This window comes from Sarcophilus harrisii, chromosome 4, assembly GCF_902635505.1.
Source record: "Sarcophilus harrisii chromosome 4, mSarHar1.11, whole genome shotgun sequence".
Taxonomy (NCBI): Eukaryota; Metazoa; Chordata; class Mammalia; order Dasyuromorphia; family Dasyuridae; genus Sarcophilus; species Sarcophilus harrisii.
In genome coordinates, this window is record NC_045429.1 from 221,184,617 (window position 1) to 221,200,105 (window position 15,489).

The 15,489-nt window shown below is 35.0% G+C and overlaps 1 non-coding gene across 1 annotated transcript; it reads right to left on the reverse strand.

The window, feature by feature from the left end:
* Window positions 1-247: 247 nt before the first annotated feature.
* Window positions 248-354, reverse strand: LOC111720650. The gene has a single exon (XR_002770251.1). It is a non-coding gene; the product is annotated as a U6 spliceosomal RNA (small nuclear RNA).
* Between the last annotated feature and the right edge of the window lie 15,135 nt (window positions 355-15,489).

Sequence of the window (15,489 nt, forward strand, 5' to 3'; positions counted from 1 at the left end):
AAAAAGCCAAAGCATCTCTTTTTCTCTATTCAATAAGCTTTTACCTTCCCTAGGCAGCTATGCAGTCCTCTTAATTCACAGTGCTATCTGGGGTTTCTTCCTTTCTTAATAACATGTGGGTACCTGAAGTCTTACAGCCTCACAGACTTCCATCTAAATATGAGTCTCTGCATACAACTCCTCCTCACTGTATCCCTTGGTTTTCTCCATCTCCCATTCCATCTCTTTCTTTTTAAACATCAAAAGCCAAGTAACAACATTCTTTACAAATTTGCATGTCATCTTTGAGCAGGGGCCATGCTAATCTTCTCTATATCATTCCAATTTTAGTATATGTGCTGCCGAAGCAAGCACATAATGTGACATTCTTAAGAATATTTACACCTTGAATAGAGAAACCTCTTAAATGTCAAAAAAAAAAAAGCCCTTTCTACAAATAGCATTGAGGATTTTTACATTTTGTGTAAAGAGACATCGTACTTATTGATCTCTCTATTTGCAGTGAAGATCAAGGACAATACCTGGGCACACACACTTTACAAGTATCAAAAGAAAATATATCAGGAAAGAAGGAGGGAGGGAGAAAGGGAGGAAGGAAGAAAGGAAGAAAGGGAGGAAAGAAGGAGGGAAGAAGGGAAGGAAGGAAGGAAGGAAGGAAGGAAGGAAGGAAGGAAGGGAGAGAGGGAGGAAGGAAGGAAGGAAGGAAGGAAGGAAGGAAGGAAGGAAGGAAGGGAGGGAGGAAGGAGGGAGGGAGGGAGGAAGGAGGGAAGGAAAGGAGAGAGAAGAAGGAAAGAAGGGAGGGAGGGAAGGATGGAGGGAGAGAGGGCAGGAAGAGAGGAGAGTAGGAAAGAAGGGAGGAAGGAAACAAAGAATGTAGTGAGGTGAAAGGACCAAGCAATCCATTTCTTTTGTGAAAGACTTGAATTTCATTCTCCTACATTTGGAAGAGTAAAATCCATACTGTAATCTCATACACAAAATTTTTCCTTTATTTTATTCTTCATCCCCTTGGAAATTCTGTACCCAGAGGGACAATGGATCAGTTCACATAAATCAATTTCAAATTCAAACTATTTTACTTAGCACATATATTCAAGGGATTTGGGAATATATAAGGAGAGATTTATTTGAGTACAGCTGCTTTTTCATAATTCTTAATTCCACTTCTTTAGAGGATGGAGGTAGAACAGGAAGGGAACCTGTCCCTTGGCGCAATTCATCAAATATCTGTTAAAGCACTGGGCTAGGTGCTGAAGGTAGCTTCAGCCCTTGAGAAACTTACATTCTTCTGAGGAAACTTTCATTCTTGCATGAATTTTTCCTCCCATTTCCTACTGCAAGACCACAGAAATATATAATAATGTTTGTTCATTTAAATAGGACTCTAAATGATAGCTTGAAACAAAGAGGTAGCCCATGGAAACTAGAGCACAAATGTATTCTTTATAATTGGTTCCATGGCTCCCAACACTCACTCCTATTCATTATGAAGGCTTTCTGATGTTAAAGGGAGCTGTATTCAAAATGTTACTCCAAAGACCAGTTATACAGACATAATATAAACATCAAAACTGTCCTTTACTGTTGCACAATTGTTTTGACTAATCCCTGAAGAAAGGTGTATAAAGCAACTAACAGAGGTGAGGAAGGTTATGTATATGGTATGGTGACTTATTATGAAGCAATGATGATTTCTTGTCTTTTATTCTTAAAAATATTATCTGATACCACTACGCACCTGTCAGATTGGCTAAGATGACAGGAAAAAATAATGATGATTGTTGGAGGGGATGTGGGAAAACTGGGACATTGATGCATTATTATTGGAGTTGTGAACGAATCCAACCATTCTGGATAGTTTGAACCTATGCTCAAAAAGTTATCAAACTGTGCATACCCTTTGATCCAGCAGTGTTACTACTGGGCTTATATCCCAAAGAGATACTAAAGAAGGGAAAGGGACCTGATTGTGCACGAATGTTTGTGGCAGCCCTCTTTGTAGTGGCTAGAAACTGGAAACTGAGTGGATGCCCATCAGTTGGAGAATGGCTGAATAAATTGTGGTATATGAATATTATGGAATATTATTGTTCTGTAAGAAATGACCAACAGGATGATTTCAGAAAGGCCTGGAGAGACTTACACGAACTGATGCTGAGTGAAATGAGCAGGACCAGGAGATCATTATATACTTCAACAACAATACTATATGATGACCAGTTTGATGGACCTGGCCATCCTCAGCAACGAGATCAACCAAATCATTTCCAATGGAGCAGTAATGAAATGAACCAGCTATGCCCAGAGAAAGAATTCTGGGTGATGACTAAAAACCATTACATTGAACTCCCAATCCCTATATTTATGCCCACCTGCATTTTTGATTTCCTTCACAAGCTAATTGTACAATATTTCAGAGTCCGATTCTTTTTGTACAGCAAAATAACGGTTTGGTCATGTATACTTATTGTGTATCTAATTTATATTTAAATATATTTAACATCTACTGGTCATCCTGCCATCTGGGGGAGGGGATGGGGGGTAAGAGGTGAAAAATTGGAACAAGAGGTTTGGCAATTGTTAATGCTGTAAAGTTACCCATACATATAACCTGTAAATAAAAGGCTATTAAATTTTTAAAAAGAGAGAGAGAAAGGAAGAAAATATCTGGGGTAGTCTCTCTGGTTAGTGGAACAACAAATTAATAAAGATAGTATATAAGAAAAAAAATATTATCTGAGGGAGGTTCAAAAGAAGGAAAGAACAACAGTACCACCTAGAGCAGGTAAGGCACTACAAGAAGACATTCTGCTCAAAATGATTTCCATTTTTTTATTAAGAGATAAGGTCATGTAATTCCCTCCTTTCTCTCAAGAGGTGGGTGACTGAGTGTATAATGCTACATACACATCAGATACCATTGCTGCTTTTACTTAACTGATTTTAGTTTGGAAATAGTGGAGAGGAGGGAGGAGAGATGCTGTTAGGAGACAAGAATGACATGTTGGATATATCCTCAAATGACTGTGGTATTAAAAAAAAAAAAAAGCTACCAATTGCCAATTCATCTGTACTAAGAGTCTCTTTAGAGGAATACAAATGAGAGAGAGAGAGAGAGAGAGAGAGAGAGAGAGAGAGATTAAGAATATCAATTGTAAATGGATTTTGTCAGACCTATATCTTATAAGGGTCAGCTAAATGGCTCAATAAATAATGTTGGGTCTAGAGTCAGAAAAGTCAAGCTCGTTGAATTCTGTTTGTCTATGAAGCAGATCAGTGACTCAGTGAATAGAGCACTGGACTTGGAACCAGTAAAACCTGAATTCAAATCTGGTCTCAATTACCTATTAGCTATGGGATCCTGGGTAAGTCATATAATTTTGTGTTCATTTCCTCATCTGTAAAATGAGAAGAAAATGGAAAACCACTCGAGTATTTTTGCCAAGAAAATCCCAAATGGGGTCATAGAGTCAGATATGACTGAAATGACTAAAAAGCAACAAGACAAAGCAGAACATATGCAAAGAAATACATGCCTACAAAAAATTAGCATGTAATAATTATCAAATGTCTAAAATGACCAATAAGTATTACAAGAGTTAAGGAGTTTGAGTTCATAGTGTTGTGAATTAAGAGGTCAGTAAAGGCTATACAGAGAAATTTAAATGTCCAAGAGAGATTTGTCATTGTGAAACCTGAAGTTAGGACACAAGTCATAAGTGGAAAGATAGATTTAAAAGATAAATCCATGTAGAAGAAATATTGGAAGCCCAGGAAACAAGTCTGAAATAGGATCAAGGACAGTCTTAGGAACACAAATGTGTTCCTATACGTATTTAAGGCACAGAAGACCTTAGAGAGGGAGAAGGAGAACCAAATGTGGAAAAGGGTCACAGAATAATAACAATTTCAAGAAGGAGAGAGTGGCCAACAGTAAGTTCCTTGTCATGACTCTTTTCAGTAATGAGATAATTGAGGCTAGTTCCAATGATTTTGTGAGGAAGAGAGTCATCTACATCCAGAGAACGGAGCATGGATCACAACATAGCATTTTCTCTCTTTTTGTGGTTGTTTGCTTGCATTTTGTTTTCTTTCTCATTTTTTCCTTTTTGATCTGATTTTTTTTGAGCAATACAATAATTGTAGAAATATATATAGAAGAATTGCACATGTTTAACATATATTGGATGACTTGCCATCTAGGGAAGGGAATGAGGGGAAGGGGGGTGGAAATTTGGAACACAAGGTTTTGCAAAGGTCAATATTGAAAAATTATTCATGCATATGTTTTGAAACTAAAAAGCTTTAATTTAAAAAAAGAAAAAATAGTAAGCTCCTTGAGGGCAGGAACTATGAAGGTTTTTTCATCTGTATATCCAGTGCATAGCATAGTACCTTGCATACAAACAGGGGTATACTGGAGTCAGCTCCAACTAGCTCATGAGAGCTAATTACTAAGTTTTTTATGTATTTAGCCCCCAGAAATTAAAAAAAACAGGGTTTGTTTTATTGTTTTGTTAATTGTCTAGACTAAAGAAAATGATGGAGATTAAACTTAAAAGTGTGTCATGGGAATATTTTTTTTCCAAAGACAGTTGTTAAATATTTACCAGTATACCTCTGCACATGAGGCAGCTAATGAACAGTTAATAAATAATTAATCATAAAGTAACTTGTTGAATTGAAGGAAGAGCAACTTAAAAGAAGTTCAAGAGTTGTTAACCTAGAAAAACTAAGTTTCATTAGAGTGATAAGGGGGAAGGGGGAGACTGGTTATAAGGAGCATGGAATATAAACTTTTTAAAGTCAGGGATTATTTCACTTTTGTTTCTGTATTCCCCATCCAATCACAATGCCTAACATATTAGGTGTTTTATTAATGTTTATTGAGCTGATTTAAAGTGATAAGAAAAGAGGCTGCCAAGCCAGAATATCATTTTTAATTTGTTTAACCACCAGGTGGCACTGCTTTAACTAATTCTGTTTTGTGAAAAAGATCTGGGTCTAGATTTAGAATAAATAGAATTAGAAATAGAATTAGAATAAATTAGAATAAGTCTAGATTTAGACTCAAACTATTAGTTATAGCTCTTCACTTGGCTAAGTAAGTAAAGTCAGGGAGAAATATCAAGACCCCTAAAGTTCTTAAGAAATGGATGGCATTCTTCCCATCCTGGAGAAATCCCCAAATTTTTCATTCTTTGGACTTCTCTATTTTGTCAGTTACATTTTCACTTTGAAAAAACATCTATGAAGTCTTGATCTGATAGGAGGGCTGCCTTTTCAGAAAGGAAAAGAGTCATGTTCACTTCACTCCTAGACCAACATATTCTGAATTTTAACTGTTGTCTTGCCCCATTAGATTGTAAACTTCTTAAAACAACCTACTCTGCAAATCTGAAAGTACTATATAAATACCAGCTATCACCATCAAGGATAGAGACTGACTTGTTTGCTTGTATTTGTGCCTCGAGCAATTTAATGTTTGATAAATATTCCATCCTCTGTACCTTTCTATCTCTCAGTTCTCCCTCTCTCTAGGTGACTTTCTCTATGATGGAAGTAGGGCTTTAGCAAATCAGAATTAGCTCCAAGTCTCCATTTCTAGTAGAAGCCTCCATTTTTTCCCTGAAGTTTCTACATTTCATTGAATCTTGTGACCCTAACATAATGGAGTCCCCCTTCCCAAAGGAATAATCAAAATATGCTTACTTATATACAGGGCTTTACTGGCATAGAAACAGTAAAAGCAATAAACAATACATAATAAAATATCTAATGCTTGTCTATGTCTCCACAACTTCTTCCAGACTCAGTCGTAGATAGCATATAAGACACACTGAATCCAGAAAATGCACAATTCAGTTTCCCAATTCCATGATCCAGGGATGTAAACTGCTAATCAATTTACAATCTAAGTTTGACTCATACATTCCTTCTTTCCAATCACTGAATAAAGACTCAGTTTTCTGGATCTGGAAATACCACCATACCCCAATCTCCACCTATCAGAATATTTTTCAACAGTTAAGATTCCACAAAAAAAAAATTTCTATTTCTCCAATTAGAATTGAATCCTTATAGAGCATTGGTTGTTCCTTATCAATGCACTTGCCACATAGCCTTTTCTTATGCCCTCTTTCACCTCATATCTTGTTGGTCCCCATAAGTGTCACCCCAAAGAAGTCCAATCCCATTTTATAAATAAGGAAATTGAGGGAAATATTGAGGTCAAGTGACCTCAGGATTACATAGTAATCTTATTACATAGTTTCTTAGTTAGAAATTGAACTCTTGTCTCCCTGAACCCTGCCACACTGGATTATAAATTTCTTAATGACATGAGCTAAAATACGATTCCTCAGTTTCCTAATCCTCATTTCACAATAAGAGGGTTGACCTAGAGGATCTCTAAAATCTAATTCCTCTGATTTTTATGCATCTTTATACATATTTCCAAGTATCTGGATCCCTATATGCAGCACATTGAGTTAGAAAACCACAAATTAACATTATCTATGTTGAATTATATTTTTGGAGGCAGTTTGATGGCTCAATAGATAAAGCACCAGATCTGGAGTCAGGAATACCTACACTCAAATATGGCCTCAGACACTAGCTGCATGATCCTTGGCAAATCATTTAGCCTCTGTTTGCTTTAATCCACTGTAGAAGGAAATGGCAAACCACTCAAATATTGCCAAGAAAACCTCATGGACAGCATTGAAGTGCTGTGGTCAACAGGGTTTTAAAGAATCAAATAGGACTAAACAATTATATTTTTTATTCAATTTGTTAAACATTCCCCCACTATGTTTTAATCTGATTCTGGAGACATCAGAAATTATATGGGCCACATGAGTTTTTGACATCACTGACCTACACACTATACATATTTAAGACATTTGTGTTGAATTGAAATGAACAGTGCCAATTAAGGAATTCTAATTTCAGCCCTGGAGGAATCTATAATCACATCTGTCAGTAATGATGTTTCTAAAACTAAATGAAGATACACTGAATAAAATTAATAATTAAATGGACAAAATAGTTATATTTTGGGCAAGCAATGGGTAAGTTAATTTGGAAAAAGTTAAGTCAAGAAATCAGCCTGGAAGCTGGTGTGTTTCATCATGAAGATAATACTTTCCATAAGATCCTTCCATCTCACCTAGTAAAAACCCTTTATTTTATTGATGGAGAAAATGAGTTTGGAAGAAGTTAAGGATTGTGCCTATAGCCACACAATTTGTAAATATCCAAGACAGAATCTGAGTACTGATCTTTGTTATCATGCTCTTCTGAACAATAGCAAAAGAAAAATCAAAGAAGCAAGAGTTAGCAGCAAGTTATATATTTGTGTGTATCAAGATAATGAGCACTGAATTTGGAATGCAAAGGCTAGGTTCACAACTTCACTCTGATTCTGTATGACCTAGCACTACTCACTTATCTAAGGCTCAGTTTCTTTACCTGAAAAATGGATACAACAATACACTACCAACTTTCCAGGGTTGTTATTAGGAAACCATTTTGTAAACTTTTGAATGCTATATAATTTACTATTACTATTGATAATGATGTCAATAAAATGACACCATTTCTTTCTTGGAAGTTCAGTGTTATCAACCATGAGAGAAAATAATGGGTATACATAGCAAGGAGGAAAAATAGATTTCCAGTTCTTCCCATCTACCTCAGCCCCAAGTGCACAATTGTTATATGAGAGTAGCCAGACATTTGGGGGGAAAAAAACTTCATAACTTTGCATTTATTCTAAATGATTGATTTTCTTCCTCTTCCGTCCTTTGCCTCTGGGCAATATAAAAATTTAATGAAGCCAAGAGCGAAGCTAGGCTAGAAATCAGAAACTTCCATGTGATTAATCTCTGTGAGTAGAGATAGATGTCATAACACTTGACTGAAAAAAAAATCATATTTACTGTATGATGTCTTTTGACAATATTATTTTAGTAGAATAATATATTTGTCATTCAATAAGTGCATAATTTAGGTTAAATTGCTTCCTGGAGGTAACCATGAAAACTGAAATATCAAAACTAGTTAGAAATACTAATGCTTAATTGAAAAAATAAAAATAATCACTGCTATGTTTATCAATAATTTGAAAAAATATAATTTTCCATTCATTTAATTTAAAAAAGATAAAAAACATTTCAAGCTACTGAGATTGAGTAAAAAATAAATTATTCATTAAATGATTACAGGGAAATTTTTTTTTCCTTATTTAGTTTCTTCCCCCTCTTAGGCATCTTCACTACAAAGCAGCCTGATTATATGATTCACTGATATATCTAAAATACATAGTCACAATATATAATATTATACATGTCTATGTATAATAGACACGAAGCGATTTTTGTCCCTAGCAACTGGGAGTATTAAGAGAGGTATATAGAAGGTGGTGTTTGAGATTTGTTTTGAAGGAAATGTGAGATTTTAAGAGGCAAAAGTGAGAAGATCAAACATACCAGACTTGAGGGACAGCCAATGCAAAGGTACAGAGACAAGAGAGCAAATGTTATATGTGAGAAACAGTAAGAAAGTCAATAGAATGAACACAAGAAAATACAATATAATAGGTTTGAAAATATAAGTTGGTATTAGGTTGTAAAGAGCTTTGAAATCTAAACAAAGAAGTTCATATTTTATCTCTAAAATCCTACTGGAATTTATGAAGTGGGGCAGTGACATCATTAATATGTGCTCTAGGAAAAGCTTGGGCAGAGGATGGATTAGCAAGAGGGAGGGAGGGAAGAAGGAAGAAAGGAAGAAGGAAGGAAGAAGGAAGGAAGGAAGAGAGGAAGGGAGGAAGGAGGGAAGGAGGAGGAGGAAGGGGGAAAGGAGAAGGGGAGGGAGGAGGGAGGGAGGACATAGACAATGACTTCAATTTTCTCAGTGAGTCAAAGTGTTCAGATGAGAGAGTTGGGCAGAAACAGTGTTGAAAATTTAAGGAGGAAAAGAGAAGGCTTAAAATACCTTCTGTGGAGAGGATAGAGAATCAGTTAGGGAAGAGTAAAAGAACTGCCTTTCTGCTCAGTTGAAATAAGATAACATGAATTTATCACAGAAGGCAAGAATCACTTAAATTTTTAAAGGGCCTTGACTCTCAGGAATCTTGATTTTTGGAGGAACATTAAAATCTGCCTTCCTTAGACCTTGTTTTTTTTTTTAATTTGGTTTTTATATGCTTGGTTTTGTATTTATACCTTCAACACCTAATACAAAAGCCTGCAAATAGTAAACATTTAATAAAGACTAGTCAGAATTAAAAGAACAATTTTCAGCAGGTGCCAAATATTCAACAAGCATCTATTAAGCTTACATGCCAATCACTGTATTGTTCTAGACAAAAACTAAGGAACCTCTTCTTATATGTCTTCAGTGTGCTCACTTATGAAATATTGTTTAGACTATGTGCACATCAGCATGATTTCCTAACTTCCTCTTGGTATGTGTGAAGAGAAGAAGGGGTAAATTGTGGAAATAATACAGGTTTGACAATGCATGACTGAGTGTAAGATAATAAAACAAGGAATTTAAGAATGGAAAATAGCACAAAGTTGAACTGGTTATAAGTAGATAGGGAAGGCAGAAAAGTATGATCAGAGTAGAAGTGATGGCCTGAGAAAATGCTAAGTAAGAGGGATTGGAGGTCATCATGGTTAAAATAAAGAAATAAATCCTTAGTCTAGTACAGGAGAAAATCGCTATATATCAGCAATTCTTTTTTCTCCTTGATTATTTCCTTATTTTCAAAATTGCCATCTCAGAATCATAATACACAAACACACACACACACACACACACACACACACACATCCCTCACAATGTATTGTGCCTCCAAATAAGCCCTTGGGTGGTAATCATGTAAGACCCTCCTTCAATTGACTCTCTTTAATCCCAAAGCATTGTAGCAATGTATTGGATTTTTGGAGAAGATCCTCAAGTTCTTGAAAAATTTAGTGTGAAATTTCCTAAAGAAAAAGAAAAGCAAGCTTAATCACTTTGAAGATAATAGCCATGTACAACGCTTGACTGAGCATTAAGAAGACTGAGAACAAGCCTCCTGCAGAGGAAAAGAGATTTAGCTCATTAGTAATTATTGATGGTCTCAATCAAACCATTTTTCCTTTATAAAGTGATAAATGATTTTGTATCATATTGATGCCTAATTGCTTGTAATAAAATGGATGACACTGACAGAATAACTGATCAGTGTTAAAATTTTAATTAAGAGGTACAAGAAGTCGAAGTTTGTGAATAGACGGTTGTCAAAGATCTCTCTAAGAGATCATCAGCCATATAGGGAAAAATTCTTCAAATCAGTAATTGTTCATGAAATACAAGTTAAAACAGTTCTGAAGGTCCCTTTCATAACTATCAGACTGGAAAGTATAACAAAAAAGAAAATGATAACTGTTAAAGGGCCAAAAAATAATAATTGTTGGAAAAGATGTTCTGGCACACTACTGGTGGAGCTCTGAATTACCACAGTTATTGGGGAAGTAGTTTGGAATTCTACCTTCCCAAAGTAATTAAGATGTAAATCCTATGACCCAGAAATGGCACTTCTTAGAATTCTCTTTCAGGCCCTAGATCAACTCTGATATAAGCCTTCCCCTGCAGAAGGACTGCATTTCTTAATATTTCTCTCTCAACACCTCCTAGGAACATCTTTCTCCATGTGTCTCCCTTGAAAAGTAGCTTGAATCAACTGATATAAGACCCTACAGGCAGATACCTATGCACTGTTGTGCCTCTCCCACCCTACCTTTTTGTCCCAGTCAATCAATCATATTTCTCTCCAAACAATTAGTATAGAGTTCTTCTTTCACAAAGGAGAGCAGTAAGGGCAAAAGCAGGGCTACCTATGGTAGAGGATCCTTAGATAATGAACTTAGAAAGAGAATTATATATCAATATGATTGGTCCAACAACTATTGTGGCAATGGTTACATATTAAAAGAATATAGAAAGACTGCATATAATCTATGAAGGTGAATTTCATTATTTTAGCAGTATTATCACATCTGTGTTCTGAAGGGGAACTCTGAACTTAATTGTCTGAATAATAGCATTTTCTTTAAACACAAAAGACCCTACAGAAAAATTAAATAAGGTTTTGACCCCTATTGTGTTTCAACGTAGAAGCCCTTCTTTCGTTGATTCAAACAGCTTAATGAATTTATCAAATCAGCTGCCTAAGTACATTCTCTGTACCCTTCAGCTGCTGTCACATGGCTCATCAAATATGTTCTGTAGAATTCAACTGATGAGCCCAGATGGAAAACGGCCATTAATATTTTACAGGGAAAACTCTATCCTAGAAACATTTGTTTCAGCATAGAAAATTGATTCCCTTTCCAAGCACGTTAAAAGAACGAAGATTTATTTTATACATTTTATCTCTAGCCTAAGCTAAAGTTTCTGGTTTGGTGAAGGAAGTGCTAAGGTAGAATCATGTCTGTTGTTCAGTGGTTTCAAGTCATATCTGATTCATCATGATCCCATCGGAGGTTTTCTTGGCAAAGATGCTAGAATGGTTTGCCATTTCCTTCTCCACCTCATTTTATAGATGAGGATGTGAGGCAAAAATGTTTAAGTAACTTGCCTGCAGTCACATAGCTAATAAATGCCTAAAGCCAGATTTGAACTCAGGAACTTTACCTGACTTCAGGTCCAAAGCTCTATCCACTGTATCACCCAGCTACCTCAGAAAAATATCTAACTCCTACTTTATTAGTAGATAATAGTCTTATTGCCCTCTCAGAAAGACAGACAGGGAGGGGGGAGGAGGGAGGAGAGGGAGAGAGAAAAAGAAAAGAGGGAAGGGAGAGGAAAAGGGAGAGGGTAGAAGGGGGAGATGGGGGGGAAGGAAGAGGAAGAGGGAGGAGGAGGAGGAAGAGGAAAGGGAGAGGAAGGGGAAGGGGAAGTGGAAGAAAGGAGAGAAAGGGGAAGGGGAGAGGGAGGAGAAAAGGGGAGAGGGGAGGAAGAGAAAAAAGGAGGGGGATGAAGGAAAAGGAAGGGGAAGGAGGAAAGGAGAGGGGGAGAGGGGAGGGGAGGGGAAAAAAGAGGGAGAAGGGAGGAGAGGGAGGGGGAGGGAGAAAAGAGGAGGGGAAAGGGGAAGGAAAAGAGAGGAGGAGCAGGGGGAGGGAGAGAGGGAGTAGGAGGAGAGGAGGAAAGGGGAGGGAGAGGGGAGAGATTCCCCGATTTCAGGCTTGCTTACTTAGAGAATTTGGAGAATTTCCCCTTGGGCTTTTATCTTGTTTAAATAAGTGTCTCCTTTGAAAAAGCTCTACCACCAGCTCCAATCCTTATTCAGTTCCACAGTTTTATGAGAGTATTTCTGTCACCTATTAGAAGTTGCACAGAAACACACAAGTGCCCCAGGCTTGGTTGAAAGCTTAATTATACTAGTAAGAGAAACAGATGAGTTACTTATTGTTATAGTTGGGAAATAAATTCTTAATCAAACAAAAAATAGAAGCAATTATAGAAGATAAAATAAATAATTTTGAAGACATGACATTGAAACTTTTACATAAATAAAATTAATGCAACTAGAAAAAAGGAAAGCATTTGACTGGGGAAAAAGTTTTATATCAAATATCTCTGATAGTTGAGGTGTACAAGCAAGTAACAAAAACACATAACATTAAAAGCCATTCCCAATAGATGTCAAAGAACTGCACATTATTTACTATAGGAAAAGATGATCCATATCACTAATAACAAGAAGAATGCAAATCAAAATAATTCTGAGTTTTTACCTCACAGTCTATAAATTAGCAACAATGTCAAAAGGTGAGAGTAGTACGCACAGATTGTGTAAAGATGGATATGTTAATGTAACATTGGTGGAACTGTGAATTGAGACAGAAATTTTTTTAAACAATTAGTGAAAAAAGTAACTAAATTGTTTATAACTTTTGACTCACAGACTCTACTATCAACCATCTTCTCCCCAAGGAGGTCAATAACTAAAAGAAAGAACTCATATATAGCAAAATATTTTAAACTACATTTTTAGTAACAAAGAATTAGAAACAAAATAAATGCAATTGTACTGATGAACAATTAAATAAGTTATGGTACGTGAGTATAATGCTATAATAAATGATAAATATACATAGAAATATATATTAATTAAGAAAAAATAAGCAGAACCAAGAGAACAAGATGTACAAAGATTACAATTTAAATTGAAAGAACATGAAAAAAATTGAAACCGAATACTAAGAAATTCTAATGACTAAGCTTGAAACACTACCCCCAAAAAATAGATATGAGAAGACAATTCCCTTCCTTTTTGGCAAAGTAAGAGACTATAGCTGTGACGTATATAATGTCTGACTTTTTTTGGCAATTATAATAGTAGCTAGATATTAACTCTGTCTTCTGTATAGTATTTCTATTGAATTCTTAATTAATACATACCTATTAATACATATTTGCTTTCATCTTTTTGGTTGTTGTTTGCTTGCTTTTTGTCCTCTTTCTCATTTTTTTTTCCTTTTTGATCTGATTTTTCTTGTGTAGCATGATAAATATGGAAATATGTATAGAAGAATTGTATATGTTTAACATATTGGATTATTTGTCTAGGGGAAGAGTGAGGGGAAAGGAGGGAAAAATTTGGAACACAAGATTTTGCAATGATGAATGTTGAAAGCTATATTTGTATATATTTTGAAAATAAAAAGTTATTTTTTAAAAGACATAAATATGTTGGTAATTTTGATTTTTGGCATCCAAGAAGAGTTTTGTTTGCCAGTAAAATTATAAATCAGAAGTATAATAGTTTACAAATGTAAGCACAATATTGTCAGACAATATGTATATTGAATTTAGGATAATAAATATTTTGCTTGTTCATGCATGCTCAATATTTAATATTCTTGACATTTTGGCATTTTCCTCATTTAAATATATCATCAACTTGGGATGCATTTATCACAGATAAGGAGGCAAGAAGAGCTTCTGTTGGTAGAATACAATTGTATTTACAGAGTTATTCTGAGGTTCTAGTTAAAAACAATACCTGACACTTATATGGCACTTTTGGGGTTTTAAAGCATTTCACATTCATTATTTCACATGAACCTCATAACAACCTTCCATTTTAAAGATGAAGAAAAGAAAACAAAAGGTAAAATGATATGTCTTAAAGCATGAGCAACTCAGTAAATCTTAGAGGCAGAATTGGAAGCAAGGTCTTCCTGAGTTCAGTTCCAGTACTCTATTCACTGCATCACACTGCTTGCTGGTTCAAGCACTCTTCTTCCCTCTAACATTCATCAATGGCATGGCAATATCATTTTAAAATATAGGTGCTACATATATAACCTATATCATGTCATCTCAAAGAAGGGGGAAAGAAGGAAGGAAGAGAAGAGAATCTGGAACTCAAAAAAATAATTAAATGTTTTAAAATGGTTTTTAAATGTAATTGGAGGAATAAAATATTAAAAAATCATTTTTAAATGAATTTTAAATGAGGATAGTGCTAGGTAAAATGAGTAGAGCCATGAGAACATTGTACACAGCAACAACAAGATTATGTGATGATCAACTGTGATGGACATTTTTAGCATTTTAGCATAGTAATTTAGCATTACAGATCCATCTGTTTTCAACAATGAGGTGATTTAAGGCAATTCCAAAAGACGTGACAGAAAGAGACACACACATCCAATGTGTATTGGACTATGGAGACTGAATGTGCATGGAAGCATGCTATTTTCACCTTTTTTGTTATTGTTAGTTTGCTTGTTTTTTTTCTCATGGTTTTTCCCCCTTTTGATATACCTCCCACAGCATAACAAATGTGAAAATATATTTCGAAAAATTGTACATGTTTAATGTATAATGAATTATTTGCTGTGTAGAAGAGAAAATAGGGGAGGAGTTTTGGAGGAAAAAAATGGAACATAAGGTTTTGCAGGACTGAATGTTAAAGACTATCTTTGGTTATATTTTGAAAAATAAAAAGCTATTATTATCATTTTTAAAAAATTTTAAATTGGTAATAAATAAATTAATAACCAAATAAATATAATGAAATAATAATTGTAAAGCAATTAACATAGTGCTCATAATAAGTGCTATATATTTCAAATGGTTGCTGATCCTGTTCCTCAATACCAGATTTATAAAGTAGCTACATTTTGTCTTATATTAATTAAATAAATATAATTAATTAAAGGATGTGCCCATCAAGAAAGAATGTCCCTGTGATTCTCTTCAACAATAAGAGGATCCAAATCAGTTCCAATTGATCTGTAATGAACAGAACCAGCTACACCCAGAGAAAGAACACTTGGAAATGAGTATGAACCACAACATGGCATTTACACTCTTTCTGTTATTGTTTGCTTGCATTTTTGTTTTTTCTTCTCAGGTTATTTTTTACCTTCTTTCTAAATTCAATCTTTCTTGTACAGCAAGATAACTATAAATATGTAT